Below are 19,956 nucleotides of genomic sequence, written 5' to 3'. Positions count from 1 at the left end.
GACTTGGACAAATTTCAGGTATTGTTGCCTAAGCCTTTTGTTTTTAAAAATGTTCCTATCTTTAAGACTTTGTATATAATTGTAGATAATACATAAATGTGATTATATACCTGCTTTCATAATGAATTTTTAAAAATCTCATCTCCTCTCTCCCCACTTCAACCTCCTTACATCCCATTCCCATGGTAATTCACGTTAACAGCCTAGTATGTATCCTTACATTTTTGCTCTTGATTTATGTAATTCTTTGCAGAACTATTCATACGTATACTTACATATAATGCAAATACAGGGTTTTAAAAATCATTAATTTTAAAACTGGGGCCATATTATAAAGCAGGTTGCTTTTCTCACCCAACATTACCTGGGGGAAATACATCCAAATCATTTGGGTATAAAGTTGAATTCATATATATATATATTTTTTTGTTTGTTTGTTTGTTTGTTTTTTTGAGATGGAGTCTTGCTGTGTCGCCCAGGCTGGAGTGCAGTGGCACGATCTCGACTCACTGCAAGCTCCGCCTCCCGGGTTCACGCCATTCTCCTGCCTCAACCTCTTGAGTAGCTGGGACTACAGGCGCCCACCACCACACCTGGCTAATTTTTTGTATTTTTACGAGAGACGGGGTTTCACCGTGTTAGCCAGGATGGTCTCAATCTCCTGACTTCGTGATCCACCCACCTCGGCCTCCCAAAGTGCTGGGATTACAGGCGTGAGCCACCGTGCCCGGCCTTGAATTCATGTTTTTGATGGCAGCACAATATTCCATGATTAGAGGTAGCATTATCTATTGTCTTTCAATTGTTGATTTTGTTTCCATTTTTTGGCAATGCAGACACTGCTACAATAAGTATCCTTGTATGTCTTTACTGATGTGTTTACTTCTTTGGGATAGATTCACAGGAGTAGGATTACTAGATTGGAGGACATGTGCATTTTACATTTTAATAGATACTGATGAATCTTTTCCATTAACAGCAGGAAATATAAAAACATTTTAGGTCACTTTTATAGAAAATGTCACTTGTGTACAACGGTTATGTAGCAATAAATGTAACATCTTTTAAAAAAGAGAAAACAATAAATTTCTGGTAAGGAAGTTCTAAACAAAGAAGCATTCCATTGGGATATGCCCTCCTTTAAAATTACTGTTATTAGAAAGTGGAATTCTGTAGGGGATTGGAGCAGGGGCAGGAGGCTCGAAGAAGAAAGAATACGGAAATACAAATCTTTCGAAGTTCACTTTCATCAGTAGTGACTTTCCTCTCCATAATAGTGCTGTCCTAAAACAGGATGTCTGATCATCTTAGTAATACACAATTGTTTTGCTATTACACACTTTTCCTTCCAAGCTCATTGGCTGCTTTTTCTTTTTGACAAAATGTTTTGTGGTGTGCAGCATGCTGATAAATACCACTTAAACATTTTTCACTACTTTTCTGTGGTAAGGAGTGGAGGAAGGGGAGAGAGTTCCAAGAACAAGGGCTTTTTGTGATATACCGATGATGCTATCAAGTCCTTAAACAAGCGCGTAAGAAGTCTTAGCAGAATTAATTGCGCAATTCACTGCTATTACAGTACATCTTTCTAGGGAGCAGAATAAAATACCATGATTTACAAGTTGGAATGAAAAAAACACTTCATAAAACATATTTATCAGGCCATTCCTGTTAATAACACTAATAGAGTCTAGTTAGCTTTTTAAAATTTCTTCATTAGTAATTTACCTAAAACCTAAAGTATAATAATAATAAAAAAGAAATATTAGTCCTTCACATAGTAGATATAAAATAAGTAAAAATATTAACATACTTAATCTGCACATTTACTTTAAAAATGTGATACAAAAGTAAAAATTGGGCCGGGCGCAGTGGCTCATGCCTGTAATCCCAACCCTTTGGGAGGCCAACGCAGGCGGATCATGAGGTCAGGAGCTCGAGACAAGCCTGACCAACATGGTGAAACCCCGTCTCTAGTAAAAATGCAAAAATTAGCCAGGCATGGTGGCAGGCACCTGTAATCCCAGCTACTCAGGAGGCTGAGGCAGGAGAATCGCTTGAACCCAGGAGGCAGAGGTTGCAGTGAGCCGAGATCATGCCATTGCACTCCAGCTTGGGTAACAGCGCGGGACTACGTCTCAAACAAACAAACAAAACAACAACAACAACAACCCAAAAAAAAGGCAAAAAAAAAAAAAATTAGCTAAAAGGAAACTATTCAAAATGCAAAAGACTTAAAACTGTGAAACCTCTAGCCTGCAGATCAACAGGAAAAAATCTGATTAGTCCATGGCCAAATGAACCAATTTAAAAGACACCATGAAAATGAAATTTGAAACAAAGTACCTATGAAATTTTAAATTATTTTAAGAACAAAACTCTCCCATATGTTTCATTAAACATGGAAAGGCGTTTTTTAACATAAATCTAGTGTTATTAGCTTTCTTTCTCAACACATCGAGAAACTTAGGCAATGAGAATATTATCAGAGTTTCTTATCAGTTGTATTTTCTTATTTCTTGAATCACAACTATGCTTAAGACGAGAGCATCCTGAAAATTATTTATTTTTCTAAGAAATTTGTCATCTTTTTAAAGGACTGCAGAAACTCAATTTTATTTTATTTTTTTGAAAAAACACTAATTCAAATTAAGTGGGCAATGTGTTCATGAAAAGGAAGAGAGATTCTGCCCCAATTCCTGGGGAAAGTCAGGGGCAGGACATAGAATATTCTTTTACAGTGACATCGGGACTGTGTTGTCTCATCGGCTCTAGGTTTAGACAAGCAGTGGGCCTGGTCTTTATCAGGTTTCCACTGAAATGAAGACAAGTGGGTGAAGGTAGAGACCAGGCATACCTTCCAGCGTGGGAGTGACTAAGAAGTGCCATATCTGTTCTTTTCAGCCTAAACCTTCAAAGAGGCAAATGATTACAGGGTAATTTAAACTATCAAGCTAAGAAAATGCACACACACATAATACCTAACTGTCAAAGGGCCGATTCACAACTTGGTCACTTAACTGAAGGAGAAAAGGAATCTTTGGAATTAGAATAAACAGACGCATATACAAATAATTTATTATTTCTGCCAGAACTCTAAGTGGTTTCCCCATAATCTGGAGAATCTTCTGAGAAGTGTGCTCTGGAAATCCAAAGCTTATCTAGCAGAAACTCAAATTCAACACAAACCAAATAGATTCATCTTCCTCCCCAACGTACTCCTCTGCTTTTGACTTCTGTTTCTGCGTGACAGAGCCTGGTATCTGTATTCTACTTATATTATATATTCTGTTATTCTGTGTTCCCAGAGAAACTGGAATGCAAAAACCTGACTGAATTTGCTCTTTAATAAAAACTATGGGCCGGGGGCAGTGACGCATGTCTGTAATCCCAGCACCTTGGGAGGCAGAGGCGGGCGGATCGCTTGAGCCCAGGAGTTTGAGACCAGTCTGGGTAATGTGGTGAAACCTTGTCTCTACAAAAATTACAAAAATTAGCCAGAGCATGGTGGCGTGCACCTCTAGTCCCAGCTCCTCAGGAGGCTGAGGTAGGAAGATGGCTTGAGCCCAGGAGGTGGAGTTTGCAGTGAGCTGAGATCGTGCCACTGCACTCCAGCCTGGGCAACAGAGCTAGACCCTGTCTCAAAACCAAAACAACAACAACAACAAACCTATGTAATATAAGTTCTCCACACTTCATTCCTCATTTGTAAATGAGGAATCAAACCTTGTAAGTAGAAAGAATAAAGAACATGGAAACCAGAAATATCTGTTCACACCCAAGTCTGCCATTTACCATGTGTGTTGCCCTGGGAAATGTTAAGGGTCTCCTAGTTGTTACATTCTTTGACTTAATGATTTATCTGATGATGTTTCCATATTTGTTATTATACTGAAGAAAGTTAAATATTAACAAGAGCCATAACATTAGTAGACATTGATTGCAGAGCCTCTACATATTGTGGGGAAATACAGTTAGAGTTGAAAAGCTCCTAGGAAAGTGTTTTTTTTTTTTTTTTTTTTTTTTTTTAAGAGACGGAGTCTCGCTCTGTCGCCCAGGCTGGAGTGCAGTGGCGTGATCTCGGCTCACTGCAAGCTCCGCCTCCCGGGTTCACGCCATTCTCCTGCCTCAGCCTCTCCGAGTAGCTGGGACTACAGGCGCCCGCCACCACGCCCGGATAATTTTTTGTATTTTTAGTAGAGACGGGGTTTCACCGTGGTCTCGATCTCCTGACCTCGTGATCCACCCACCTCGGCCTCCCAAAGTGCTGGGATTACAAGCGTGAGCCATTGCGCCCGGCAGGAAAGTGTTTTAATCCATTTCACTCTATGCAGCCATGTTCTTGCCCACCCATGACTTTGCCTGTAGCTGCCTCCACCTCAACTTTCTCCCTCCCATCCATTTATTTATAGTCTATCCATACTTCAAAGCCCAACTCAAATATTTTCCCCTCACTGAAACCTCTTATGAAAATTTCAGTGAACATTGAACAATAACTGAACTTTCTAAATAAGTAATATTTAAATTCATTATGTATTTCCATGCTCAGTGATGTATAAAATACTTTTTTTTTTTTTTTTTGAGATGGAGTCTCGCTCTGTCGCCCAGGCTGGAGTGCAGTGGTGCAATCTCGGCTCGCTGCAAGCTCTGCCTCCTGGGTTCATGCCATTCTCTTGCCTCAGCCTCCTGAGTAGCTGGGACTACAGGTGCCCACCATCACTCCCAGCTAATTTTTTTGTAGTTTTAGTAGAGATGGGGGTTTCACCGTGTTAGCCAGGATGGTCTCGATCTCCTGACCTCGTGATCTGTCCACCTTGGCCTCCCAAAGTGCTGGGATTACAGGCGTGAGCCACCGCGCCCGGCCTTATAATGTACTTTTTGTTTCACATGCATGACTTGTGTTTAAATTACTCATTGTTTTATTCATTTCCAGTAAACACTGAAAATCTGCCACATATTCTGTGATCTTGGACATTATTTATGTAATTTTTTTTGGTAAAATGGGAATAGAAATTGCTACCTTTCAAAGTTGAGGAAGATTGAATGAGATAACATATGTGCAAGTGCCTGGCCTGTGTTGTGGCATAAATGTCTGTTTTTCTTTCTCTTTTATAAACAGGTAGTTTCTGAAAATCATAAAAAAGAAATGGACTGCTTAACTTGTTCTCAAGATTAGGGATACTCTATCTAGAAAGCAAGTTTTTCTTGTGCTATTTTGTAACTAGCATTGTCATTTTTTGAGTATCACAGAATCTACTTGGAGATCACATGAAAAAGTTTGCTAACTTCACTAATATTAATAGAATTTCACGGTTAAATGTTTGGAATGCTGGGATTTAAAACAAGTAAGGCATTTCCTTTTTTCTCCCCACCCCCTTCAGTGAGGTTGTTTCATGCACTTGTAACACAGTTAGATTGTTTTGTCACATTCTGTATTCCATCCTGAGATCCTCTAGCCTTTTAAATAATTTTTAAACTTTGCATTAAGATTTACTCTTTTTAAGTTGACAAATGCACCGTGTCTTAATGTCGTGTATCTATCATTACAGTATCATATAGAATAGTATCACTGCCCTAAAAATCTGCTGTGGTCTACTTATTTAGCACTCTCCTCAGACCCCTGGCAACTGCTGGTCTTTTTTACTACTGCTATGGTTTTGCCTTTTCCAGAATGTCATGTAATTGGAGGATACAGGATGTGACCTTTTCAGTCTGACTTTTTGCATTTAGCAATATGCAGTTAAAATTAATCCATATCTATGCATAGCTTGATAGCTCATCCTTTTTATCACCGAATAGTATCCTATTGTGTGAATGTATTTGAATATTTTAAGAATAGCATCCTGTTCTTATTTCAAGCATGCAACATGTCATATATTTCTGATATTAATATTAGTCCCTTAAACATTTTGTCATTTCCTTCTCCTTAGTAGTGTCTTCTTCCTCCAGGTTGCTTTTCTTCTGGCTATTTTTGTGAGCCTCTGCTTTAGAGGCTTCCCTAAAAAGATCTGGTTGTCTTGCCTGTCCATTTAAGAGTGGAGCACCAAAGCGCTGACTGAGCATGAGTTCAGTTTGTTGACTGTGAGCACCACAGTAGCAAAACTAGAGGAATGACTTTGTTGGACACATGTTAACATCTTCAGATTTATTCACTTGGGCTGGTCAGGTTCCCCAGAGATCCACTGATCTCTCTAGAGGATAAACTTTTGACAGCTTTCGGGGAGCCAACAGAGGGACAAAGGCCCGAGGTTTAAATCAGCCCAATCTTATTGCCCATGCTGTGTGGACCAGTGAACCTCTCTTTTACCCCCTCCAAAGAAAAGAGCCCCACTCTTCTTGAACAGCTTGACTGAAATATCATTCACATAGCACACAATTTACCCATTTAAAGTATAAAATTCAGCTGGGCATGGTGGTGCACACCTGGAATCCCAGCTACTTGGGAGTCTGAGGCAAGAGGATCACCTGAGCCCAAGAGTTCAAAAACAGCCTGGTCAGCAATACAAGACCCCTTCTAAAAAAAAAGTGTATATAATTTAATGGTTTTTGTATATTTAGTCAGAGTTGTGCAACCATCACATCAATTTTGGAACATTTTCATCATCCCAAGAAGAAACCACATGCCCTTTAGAAGTCATCCTTCGCAACCAGTGCCCGCATCCTTCACTGACTCCCCACCTCCACCCCACCCCAGACCTAGGCAACCACTACTCTCCTCTCTGTTTCTATGGATTTTCCTAGTCTGGACAGTCATAGAAACGGAATCATACACTGTGCAGTCTTTTCTGAATGGATTCTTTCTCTTAGCCTCTGTTTCCATGTGTGTAGTAGTATGAATCAGTCCTTCATTTTTTTTTTGCCAAAAAACATTCCATTGTATGGATATACCATATTTTATATATTCATTCATCATTTGATGGCTTGAAGTTATGTCTACTGTTTGTCTACTATGAATAATGCTGCTATGAACAATCATATACTGAATAAATTTTTGTGTGGACATATTTTCATTTCTCTTGGGCATATACCTAGGAGTAGAATTGCTCAATCATATGCTAACACTGTGCTTAATCATTTGAGGAACTATAGGTCTCCAAAGTGGCTGCACCATTTCCATTCCCACCAGCAGCATATGAGGTCTCCATTGCTCCACGCCCTATGTAAGATTTGTTACTATCTTTTTCATTATAGCCGCTCTGGTATAAATGAACTGGTATCACATTTTGCCTGTTTTTTTAGAAATACACTTTATTTTGGCCGGGCACGGTGGCTCACACCTGTAATCCCAGCACTTTGGGAGGCCGAGGCGGGCAGATCACAAGGTCAGGAGATCGAGACCATCCTGGCTAACATGGTGAAACCCCGTGTTAGTATATTCTCTACTAAATATACAGAAAATTAGCCGGGCGTGGTAGCGGGCTCCTGTAGTCCCAGCTACTCGCGAGGCTGAGGCTGGAGAATGGCATGAATCCGGGAGGAGGAGCTTGCAGTGAGCCGAGATCGCGCCACTGCATGCCAGCCTGGGTGACAGAGTGAGACTCCGTTTCAAAAAAAAAAGAAGAAAAATACTTTATTTTTTTTTTATTTATTTCTTTATTTTTTGAGACCGAGTCTTGTTCTGTTGCCAGGCTGGAGTGTGTTGGCACGATCTCATCCCACTGCAATCTCCGCCTCCAGGGTTCAAGCAATTCTCCTGCCTCAGCCTCCTAAATAGCTGAGACTACAGGCACGTGCCACCAAGCCCAGCTAATTTTTGTATTTTTAGAGAGACGGAGTTTCACCATGTTGGCCAGGATGGTCTTGATCTCTTAACTCGTGATCCACCTGCCTCGGCCTCCCAAAGTGCTGGGATTACAGGCGTGAGCCACCACACCTGGCCTTAAACATACTTTCAACGACTCCTCTTAATTTTAATTTTACCTTATCCCCAATTCCAAACGTACAAGTAGACACTAATTCATGCTCTTTTAGAGGTTCTGCAGTGCAGATTGCTTTTCCCCCACTGATCACTTAGTACCATTTCTGTGTCTAGTTAACTCTGGTCTAACAATTTCTAGCTTCCAAAATATTGTGGTTTCTGTCTTCTGTTTCGTTTTCTTTGTCTTGTTGGTCTTATGTCCTTAAAAATTTCATGGACTTCATTTTAATGAATTTTGAGAGAGAGATGTAGCTAGTGCATATGATTAATTCATTCTCTCTAGAAGTTTATTTTCATTTCTATCTGCACTGTGAAGTTGAGTTTTTTCTTATTTGAATTTTTTTTAAGGAGAATAAGGTTTAACAAATGTTTCCTGTTTCTGAAAGGGGTAATCAAGGCATAAGTCACACTTGAGTGAAATGTTACTTTGGAGAGAAATGAACACAGAAGCATACTTGCATTATTTATAATGGGTTGTCTCTCTTGTGATCACTTAAAGTTATATGAACATATCTTGTATTGTTTTCATCTTTTAAATTAATCACTGGGACATTATTATAAGCTTTATACAAGTGATGGCTATTAACTTCATTTTTAAAGCTTTAACAATAATAATACATAGTAATATTTATTTTTTACATACCCTGTCCGGGGCACTGTACTAAACATTGTACATATACTATCTCATATTGAGAGGTGACAGCGTGCTGGCAGTCCTCACAGCCCTCGCTCACTCTCAGCACCTCCTCTGCCTGGGCTCCCACTTTGGCGGCACTTGAGGAGCCCTTCAGCCCGCGGCTGCACTGTGGGAGCCCCTTTCTGGGCTGGCCAAGGCCGCAGCCCGCTCCCTCAGCTTGCAGGGAGGTGTGGAAGGAAAGGCGCGGACGGGAACCGGGGCTGCGGGCGGTGCTTGCGGGCCAGCCCAAGTTCCGTCCGGGTGGGCGTGGGCTCGGCGGACCCTGCACTTGGAGCGGCCGGCAGGCCCCACCGGCCCGGGCAGTGAGGGGCTTAGCACCTGGGCCAGCAGCTGCTGTGTTCAATTTCTCGCCAGGCCTTAGCTGCCTTCCCGCAGGGCAGGGCTTGGTACCTGCAGCCGGCCATGCCTGCACCTCCCCCACTGTCCGTGGGCTCCTGTGCGGCCCCAGCCTCCCCGAGGAGCGCATTCCCCTGCTCCATGGCGCCCAGTCCCATCAACCACCCAAGGGTTGAGGAGTGTGGGCGCAGGGCGCAGGACTGGCAGGCAGCTCCACCTGCAGCCCCGGTGTGGGATCCACTGGGTGAAGCCAGCTGGGCTCCTGAGTCTGGTGGGGACTGGAGAACCTTTATGTCTAGCTAAGGGATTGCAAATACACCAATCAGCACCCTGTGTCTAGCTCAGGGTTTGGGAATGCACCAATCCACACTCTATCTAGCTAACTCTGGTGGGGCCTTGGAGAACCTTTATGTCTAGCTCAGGGATTGTAAATACAGCAATTGGCACTCTGTATCTAGCTCAAGGTTTCTAAACACACCAATCAGCACCCGGTGTCTAGCACAGGTTTTGTGAATGCACCAATCCACACTGTATCTAGCTAACTCTGGTGGGGACTTCGAGAACCTTTGTGTCCACACTCTGTATCTAGCTAATCTGGTGGGGAGGTGGAGAACCTTTGTGTCTAGCTCAGGGATTGTAAATGCACCAATCAGCGCCCTGTCAAAACAGACCACTCAGCAGGATGTGGGTGGGGCCTGATAAGAGAATAAAAGCAGGCTGCCCGAGTGGCAACCCGCTCGGGTCCCTATCCACACTGTGGAAGCTTTGTTCTTTCTCTCTTTGCAATAAATCTTGCTGCTGCTCACTCTTTGGGTCCACACTGCCTTTATGAGCTGTAACACTCACCGCGAAGGTCTGCAGCTTCACTCCTGAGCCAGCGAGACCACAAACCCCCCAGAAGGAAGAAACTCCGAACACATCCGAACATCAGAAGGAACAAACTACAGACACGCCGCCTTTAAGAACTAACACTCACCGCGAGGGTCCGCGGCTTCATTCTTAAAGTCAGTGAGACCAAGAACCCACCAATTCCGGACACAATATGTGAGGTAAGTACTTTCAAAATATTATTAGAGGTGAGGAAGCTGAGGCTTAAATCTCTGGTGTAACATGCTAGGAATGAAATGGTGAACTTAGGCATTTGTATTTGCTTTTCTGATTCCAAGGCCTGGTTTCCTAACAATATTGTGTACTATACTTGGAGAGACCCTAGTTTGATTGATTTATAGACAGGCCAGGTTGGCTAAACCTGCCATAGCATGAATTGTTCGTATATGTGTTTATATATTGTGCATGGGCGTGTAGATGGTATTAATATGTGTCTATATTTTAAACACATATAAGTAATTAAATAAGTTTTTCCTGCTTGCAGATTGTCTGTCCTTATTTAAGCTAGATTAAGCCAGGTTGAAGGACAGAAGATTATCAGTAATTAACACCATTAACTTTATGAGAACTGGGATGCCAGTTTTAGAGGTCAACTCCAATATGGACTTTCCAGTGTAAAAAAAAGTAAAGCACAGATTCCGTGCCTCTAACTTAGAGTATTTTGCCAAATGCAAGAGAAAAAAAAAAATAGCTCCTTACTTTAAAAGAAAGTTTCTATTTTAAGTTGTCTTTGTCAGATTCCTCATTACAATTGTTTTTTGTTTGTTTGTTTTTATATCTGAGAAGCGCTGATTGCTATCTCAAGAGAGAGGGTGTGGGTGAAAAGATGGTATACACAATCTAACATTCTTTCCAGGTTAATTTTGTTCTCCGTCTCTTACCCACTTCACTGAAGTGATTAACCGAAAGAGCTTTCAAGTCAAAGGAGAACCTATTACAAAGTCCCTTGGAGGTTTAGGGGGAAGAGTTCATGGGCTGTGGGCTTGGAATGTTCCAGGAACAGTGAGAAGGCTATGATGTGTAGAGTGCAGAGGGCACAGGGAGGGCAACTTCAGACAAAGCTGGAGAGTCTGACAGGATGGCTTCTGTATGGGACTGCAGCCATGCCAGGAGTCACAATACAGAGCTGATGAGGAGGCCTTGAGTCACAAAGGGTGGGGGACTTCCATGTGGTCTGGAATTCAGCGTCTATTAGTTTATCCCCAGGGAATCAAAAGGGAATGATTTGGACCTGAGTTTCTAGCAGTTTTGTGAGTGGTGTTTAGAAAGTCAGAGGAGTGTTGTTTTGTTATTTTACAGTGACATGCCTGTATTCCTGACTGGTCTGGCAGGATATCTTGAATGTCATTTATGAACACGTGCACAGGGATACTGTAAATCTTATATGCAAAACACAGCCTCTATTCAGAGAGCTTTTCCTGGACATATAAGCCATCAGTGCTAACAGCACTGAATTGAACAAGTCCTGCTTAAGTAGGAACTAGTTGAGCTGCCTTTGTTTGGTTTTCCAAGGTATCAAAATAAAGTTCTTCAAACAGGAATGGCTACTAAATAGCATTTAAAGGCTCCATATTTTATGTTTCAAATCGACAAACATTTATAAAAGTAGCTGCTGGAGATGCAGAGATAAATATGACAGGATTCCTGCCCTTGGAGAGTCCACAGTTTAACAATGAGAGAGAGAGATGGGCAAACAGTTACTCTACAATAAAGCATGGTAGCTTCGCCAGTAGAAGTATGATTCCACTTTTTCTATGGGGGCCACAGGTTGTTGCTGATGCTTTTTAACCTGTGAAATGTGTGAGTTGTAGTCGATGATGATAATACTAATAGCTATCATGATCAGGAATTATGCTAGATGTTTTCTCGAATTATACAAAACAGCAACCTTGAACTTGTCTTAGTGTCCTCCCTCTGTGCCATCTCTAACAGTCATTAAAGTTAATATTTTCATTGCTTTAACATTTGTAACTCTCTCCATCTCCGATGCTGCCATAGCCTTATTTCAGACTTTCATGATCTTTAAATGCCACATTGCAATACTCGTCTATCATGTGTTTTCCTGGCTTTAATCTCTACCGATTTAACATATTATTGCTCTCAGAGTAATCTTCCTAAAGTAGAAATTTGATCATGACACTCCTTGATTTAAAACCTTTTATTTCTCATTGTTATAGACCTTGGTAGGGAATACCAAGTCTGGACCCAGTCTGTATAAAGCACCTTGTCTCTGGCCACACCCTTTCTCACTCTTATTTCGTCCTTGCTCAATAGCTTACATTTCGCCTTACATGGTGATATAGTTTGAATGTCTGTCACCTCCAAAGCTCGTGTAGAAATGTATCCCCAGTGTTGGAGGGTGAGCCTAGTGGGAGGCGTTTGGATCATGGGGGCAGATCCCTCATGAATGGCTTGGTGCCCTCCCTGTGGTAATGAGCACAAGATCTTATTGTTTAAAAGAGACTAGCATCTCCACCTCTCTCTCTTCCTCCCTCTCTCACCATGTGACACAACTGACTCCCCTTTTGCCTTCTGCCATGACTGTGAGTTTCCTGAGGCCCTCACCAGAAGTGTATGCTGGCACCACACTTCCTGCACAGCCCAAAGAACCATGAGCCAAAGTTTAAACCTCTTTTCTTTACATATTACGCAGTCTCAGATACTGCCTTATAGCAATGCAAATGGACTAACACAGGAAATTGATGCTAAGGAGTGAGGTGTTGTTATAAAGATAACTGAAAATGTGGAAGCAGCTTTGGAACTGGGTAATAGGCAGATGTTAGAAGAGTTCAGAGAACTCAGAAGAAGACAGGAAAATGAAGGAAAGTTTGGACCTTCTTAGAGACTTAAGTTGTTGTGACTAAAATGCCAATAGAAATATGGACAATGAAGACCAGGTTAATGAAGTCTCAAATAGAAATAAGGAAGTTGTTGGGAATTAGAGTAAAGATCACCCATGTAATGCCCTAGAAAAGAACTTGTCTGCATTGCGTCCATGCCCTAGGGATCTGCAGAATGTTGAACTTAAGAGTGATGACCTAGGTTATCTGGCAGAAAGTATTTCTAAGCAACTAAGTGTTCAAGAAGTGGTACGGCTACTTCTAACAGCTTGTGATCAGATATGGGAGCAAAGAAACGACTTAACACTGGAACTTACATTTAAACAGGAAGCAGAGCATAAAAGTTTGGAAAATTTGCAGCCTCGCCATGTAGTAGAGAAGAGAAGAGCATTTTCAGATGAGGAATTCAAGAGGGCTTTGGAGCAACCACTTGCCAGAGATATTTGCGTGACTAAAAGGGAGCCAAGTGCTAATAGTTAAGACAGTGGGAAAAAGACCTCAAAGGCATTTCAGAAGTCTTCAGGGAAGCCCCTCCCATCACAGACCTGGAGGCCTAGAATGGAAGAATCGTTTCAAAGGTCAATCCCAGGAAGCTACTGCCCTGTATGGCCTTGGGACACCGTTCCCTGTATCCTGGGTGCTCTGACTCCAGCCAGAACTCACAGGGTCACAGGTATAGCTCAGACTGTGGCTTCAGAGGGTGCAAGCTGTAAGCCTTGGTGGCATCCATGTGGTGGTAAACCTGCAGATGTGTGAAATGCAAGAGTGAAGGACACTTGGCAGCTCCCACCTAGATTTCAAAGAATGTATAGGAATGCCTGGATGCCCAGGAAGAAGCCTGCTGCAGGGGCAGAGCCTCCACAGAGAGCCTTTACTAGGGAAGCACCAAGGGGAAATGTAGGGTTAAATCCCCCACACAGACTCCCCACTGGGACACTGCCCAGTGGAGCTGTGGGAATAGGACCGCCACCCTCCAGACCCCAGAAGAGTAGAGCCATCAGTAGCTTGCACCCTGAGCCTGGAAATGCTGCAGGCCTTCAACTCCAACCTGTGAGAGCAGCCACAGAGGCCACACCCTACAAAGCCACAGGGGTAGAGATGCCCAAGGCCTTGGGAGCCCATTCCTTGCACCAGTGTGCCCTGGATGCAGGACTTGGAGTCACAGGAAATTACGTTGGAGCTTTAACGTTTCATGTTTGCCCTGCCGGGTTTCAGACATGTGTGGGGCCTGTTGCTCTTTCTTTTGGCCTATTTTTACCTTTTGGAATGGAAACATTTGCCCAATACCTATACCACCATTGTTTCTTGGAAGTAAATAACTTGGTTTTGATTTTATAGGCTCATAGGTGGAAGGAAAGTGCCTTGAGTCTCAGATGAGATTTGGACTTTTGAGTCAATGCCGAAATAAGTTAAGACTTTTGAGGACTGTTGGGAAAGGATGATTGTATTTTGCAATGTGAGAAGGACATGAGATTTGAGAGACCAGCAGTGGAATGATAAAGTTTAGATATTTGTCCTCTCCAGATCTCATGTTGAAATGTAATCCCCTGGTGCGAGGTGTTTTGGTCATGGGCAGATCCCTCATGAATGGCTTGGTGCGCTCCCTGCAATAATGAGTTCATGCGAGATCTGGTTGTTTAAAAGAGACTGGCACATCCACCTCTGTCTCTTTACTCTGTAGCTCACCATGTGACACATTGGCTCCCCCTTGCCTTCTGCCATGACTGTAAGCTTCCTGAGGCCCTAACCAGAAGCAAATGCCAGCATGCTTCCTGTACAGCCGACAGAACAATGAGCCCAAATTTAAACCTCTTTTCTTCATAGATTGCCTAGTCTCAGATATTCCTTTTAGCAACACAGCCTAACATGTGGTATATTATTTCACTTTCTTTTTTTTTTTTTTTTTTTTGAGACGGAGTCTCTCTCTGTCACCAGGCTGGAGTGCAGTGGCACGAACTTGGCTCACTGCAACCTCCAACTCCCTGGTTCAAGCTATTCTCCTGCCTCAGCCTCCCGAGTAGCTAGGATTATAGGCATGTGCCACCATGCCTAGCTAATTTTTGTACTTTTAGTAGAGATTGGGTTTCACCATGTTTGCCAGGATGGTCTTGATCTCCTGACCTTGTGATCCACCCGCCTCAGCCTCCCAAAGTGCTGGGATTACAGGCGTGAGCCACCATGTCCAGCCAGTTGCTATAACTTATTATATCATACTTTCATGTTTGGCTCAGATTACTGGTGCATTTATCAGAAATGCCCGTCCCACCTCCTTCTTGCCCACTGCTGTGATTCACCTGGGAAGTACTTCAGCTTTCAATATCTAGCTCGAGTCCCTTCTTGTATGTGGCTTTTTCGAAGGTGAATAAAAATGTAACTGTGAATAAATAATGTCTGCTATGAAAAATTTCAAAAATTACCGCAACTAATATCAAAGTAGACTTTAGAATAAGGACTATTACCAGAGATAAATATAGATATTAAAGATAAGTAGTTCAATTGACCAAGATACATAACAAATGTGAAATCCTAGATATGAATAAACCTAACAAATGGCCTTCAAAATACGTGAAGATTGATAGAATTGAAAGGATAACTATAAATTCATAATTATAGGCAGAACCTTTAATACTCTGTTTTCAGAACGGATAGAAAAAGAGTAGAAAGGAAGTCAGTAGAGATATGTAGAAGACTTGACATGTATACCCTATGTAACAAACCTGCATGTTCTACACATGTATCCCAGAACTTAAAGTAAAATAAAAAAAGAGAAACAAATAAACAAAAAACAAAACCACTATGAACCAACTGTACCTAATTGAAACTTTTTACCTTTTTAGAGATAGGATCTCAACCTGTTGCCCGGGCTGGAATGCAGTGGTGTGATCATAGCTCACTATAACTTCAGACTCCTGGGCTCAAGGAATCCTTCTGCCTCAGCCTCCCAAGTAGCTGGGACTATAGGTGTGTGCCACCAAGATGGACTAATTTTTAAAAACTGTAGAGATAAGGTGTCGCTTTGTTGCCAAGGTTGGTCTTGAACGCTTGGCTTTAAGCAATCCTCCTGCCTTCACCTCTCAAACTGCTGGGATTACAGGGACAAGCTGCCTCATCAGCCCTGATTGAAAATTTTAAAACAGTCCATCAATAAGAGCAGAATACACATTATTTTCAAGTGCACATGGAACACATACCAAGATAGACCACATTCTGGGCCATAAAACAAACTTTAACAAATTTAAAAGAACTGAAGTCTTACAAAGTATGTTCTCTGATCACAAAAAAATTAGACTAGCAATTATTGGCCAGGCGCAGTGGCTCACGCCTGTAATCCCAGCCCTTTGGGATGCCAAGGCGGGTGAATCACGAGGTGAGGAGTTCAAGACCAGCCTGGACAAGATGGTGAAACCCTGTCTCTACTAAAAATACAAAAAATTAGCCGGGTGTGGTGGTGGTCGCTTGTAATCCCAGCTACTTGGGAGGCTGAGGCAGAGAATTGCTTGAACCTGGGAGGTGGAGGTTGCAGTGAGCCAAAGTTGCACCACTGCACCCCAGCCTCGGCGGCAGAGCCAGACTCCGTCTCAAAAAAAAAAAAAAAAGAAAAAAAGTAAAAGAAAAAGAAATTATTTACTGAAAGGTACCTGAAAAATCCACCCAGATTTTGGAAACTAAGTAACACATTTCTAAATAATTCATGGATTAAAGGGAAATTACATTAAATTTTGAACTAAACGAAAATGAAAGTTCAACATATCAAAATTTGTAGGGTGAAACTAAAGCAGTGCTTAGAGGAAAATTTATATCATTACATAAATATATTTTACAAAAAAGAAAGGTCTCAAATTAGTGATATAAGTTTCTATATTAAAAAATTAGAAAATAAAGAGCAAAGTAAGTCCAAAGCAAGCAAAAGAAGGCAAGAGAACGAGAACAACCAAAAATAATTTTGAAATTGAACAAAGTTGAAGGACTTCTTATTACCTGATTTCAATATCTACTATAAATGTTGTAACTGGCTGGGCATGGTGGCTCACGCCTGTAATCCCAGCACTTTGGGAGGCCAAGGCAGGTGGATCACTTGAGGTCAGGCGTTCGAAACCAGCCTGGCCAACATGGTGAAACCCTGTGTCTACTAAAAATAGAAAAATTAGCCAGGCATGGTGGTGATGCCTGTAATCCCAGCTACTGAGGAGGCTGAGGCAGGAGAATCACTTAAGCCTGGGAGGTGGAGGTTGCAGTGAGCCGAGATCACACCGCACTCTAGCCTGGGTGACAGAGCGAGACTCCATCTCAAAAAACAAAAACAAAAACGTTATAGTAACCAAGACAGTATAGTATTCACAAAAGAATAGACACATAGGCCTGGTGCAGTGGCTCATGCCTTTAATCCAAGCACTTTGGGAGGCCGAGGCAGCAGAATCACCTTGAGGCCAGGAGTTTGAGACCAGTGTGGACAATATAAAGAGATCCTGTCTTTACAAAAATTATCTGGGCATAGTGGTGCATTCCTGCAGCCCAGTTACTTGGGAGGCTGAGGTAGGAGGATCACTTGAGCCCAGGAATTTGAAGCTGCAGTGAGCCACAATCACACCACTATACTCCAGCCTGGGTGACAGAGTAAGACCTTGTCTCTTAGAAAAAAAAAAAAGACACGTAAATAAATGGAACACAACAGAGAGTCTAGAAATGTACTCACTTTTGTGGCCAAGTAATTTTTGACAAAGGTGCAAAGAAAATTCAATGGAGAAAGGATAGTCTTTTCAAAAAATGGTGCTGGAATGATTGGGCATCCACATGCAGGAAAATAAACCTCAACTTATACCTGACACCTTACACAAAAAATTAACTCAAAAAGGATGTTATCTAAGTATTAAAATTATGAAACCTTTAGAACAAAGCATAAGAAATAATCTTTATGACCTTGTGTTAGGCAAAGATTCCTTACATATAATACAGAAGCACTATTTATTCAAGAAAAAAATGGATAAATTGCACTTCTTTCAAATTAAAAAGGTTTGCTCTGCAAGAGACAGTGTTAAAAAAAATGGACAAGCCACAGATTGAGAGAAAATGGTTGCAAATCACATATTTTGACAAAAGTACATAAAAGACTCTTAAGACTCAACAATAAGAAACAAACAACTGAATTGAACAATGGGCAATTTGAACACTTTACCAAAGAGGATAAATAGATGGCAAAAAGAACATGAGAAAATACTCAACATTGTTAGTCATTAGGGAAATGTAGATTTAAAAATCACACTGATTTATTTCTCTGCACACCTATTAGGATGGCTAAAAAACAAACACACAAAAAGTGACAATCACAAGAGCTAGCAAGGATGCAGGATAACTAAAACCATTTTTGTTTTTTCAGATTTTTTTTCTGCAAACACTATGGTGACTTACAGAACTTTATATGCTGATGATGGGAATAAAAAAAAATGGCACAACCACAACAGAAAAGTTTAGGAGTTCCTTAATTTCAGTCCCAGGTATTTACCCAAGAGAAATGAAAAACATGCTCACACAAAAATATGTATGTGGATTTCTGAACATTAAATTATAAAGATGAATAAAGTTATAGGGACTTTATTCATAATCACTCAAAACTGAAAATATTCCAAATAGTGAATAAATAAACTGGTGAATAGATAAGCAAATTATGGTATGTCCATACAATGGCATACTTTTGAGGAACAAAAAAGGAACAAGCTACTCATACATGCAAGTACATGAATTTATCAAATGAATTATGCCAAATGAAAGAAACCAGATTTAAAAAGCTGTATTCTGTATGATTCCTTTATATGACATTCTGAAAAAAATCAGAACTATAGGGATAGAAAACAGGTCAGTGATTCCCTGTGGCTGTTCGTTGCGGGAGGAGATTTTTACTACAATGGGATTTAAGAAAACTTTTGGAGTGATGGATATTGGGGTGATTGGAGCACTTATTATACCAAGGTATGCATTTGCCAAAAGTTATGGAATTGTGTACTTAAAAGGAGTGAATTTCCACCTCATACCTGTTAGGATTTCCACTATCCAAAAACAACATCATCATTATCAACAACAACAACCACAACAAACCCCGAAAACAGCAAGTGAATATGGAGAAATTGGATCCCTGGTGCACTGTTGGTGGGAACACAGAATGGAGCAGCTGCTATGGAAAACAGTATGGAGATTCCTAAAAAATTAAAAATATAATTACCATATAATCTCATAACCCCACTTCTGGGTAGATATCCAAAAGAATTAAAAGCAGGATCTTGAAGACATATTTGCATACTCATGTTCTTTGCAGCATTACCCATAACAACCAAGAGGTGGAAGCAACCTGAATGTCCACGGACTGATGAATGGATGCAGAAAATGTGGTATATACATATGATGGACTATTATTCAGCCTTAAAAAAGAAAGAAAGAAGTCTTGTCACATGCTACAACTTAGATGAACCTTGAGGACATTATGCAAAGTGAAATAAGCTAGTCACAAAAAGACAAATACTGCAGGATTCCACTTGTATGAGGTAAGTAGAATGGTGGTTGAAGGGGTTAGGGGAGGGGAAATGGGGAGTGTTCAATGGATACAGTGTTTCAGTTTTTCGAGACAAAAAAGTTCTAGAGATCTGTTGTACAAGAATGTAAGTATAGTTAACATTACTGACCTGTACAATTAAAACCAGTTAAGATAGTAAGTTTTATGGTATGTATGTTTTCACCACAATTTTCTGAAAAGGTGGTGAATTTTACTGTATATAAATTATATCCCAACAAACCTTTTTGAAAAAAATGACCAAAATTCTTAATTTTATTTCAGTTTCACACTTTGCATATGACTTTATAATTGTACAAATCAAAAGGTGGAGTTTATGTTTCCGCCCCTGGATGCAGTCTTGGTGATATGAATTGATTTGGCCAACAGAATGTACAGTGGTATTCATATGCTAATCCTAAGCCTAGGCCTCAAGAGAACGTGTCTATTTCCACTCTGTTGGATTTCTGAGCCTGCCACGTTAAGAAGTCAGGCTAGCTTGCTGGAAGGTGAGAGAGTTAAAGCTCTGCCAGCCTGGTTGCCACACAGGCAGTCAGCCCATACCTGAAGCTGAACTACCTTAATGGCTGACAATTGACTGTGAACACGTGAGGGAGGCCCTCTGAGATCAGGGGAACTGTGCAGGGCAGCCCGAACTTCTGACCCACAGAATCACGAGCTACATAAATGATTGTTGTATTAAGCTGCTGCATTACGTGGTGGTTTGTTAGGTATCGGT

Source organism: Nomascus leucogenys, chromosome 8 (genome assembly GCF_006542625.1).
Source record: "Nomascus leucogenys isolate Asia chromosome 8, Asia_NLE_v1, whole genome shotgun sequence".
NCBI lineage: Eukaryota > Metazoa > Chordata > Mammalia > Primates > Hylobatidae > Nomascus > Nomascus leucogenys.
Note: the sequence above shows the minus strand (reverse complement) of the source record.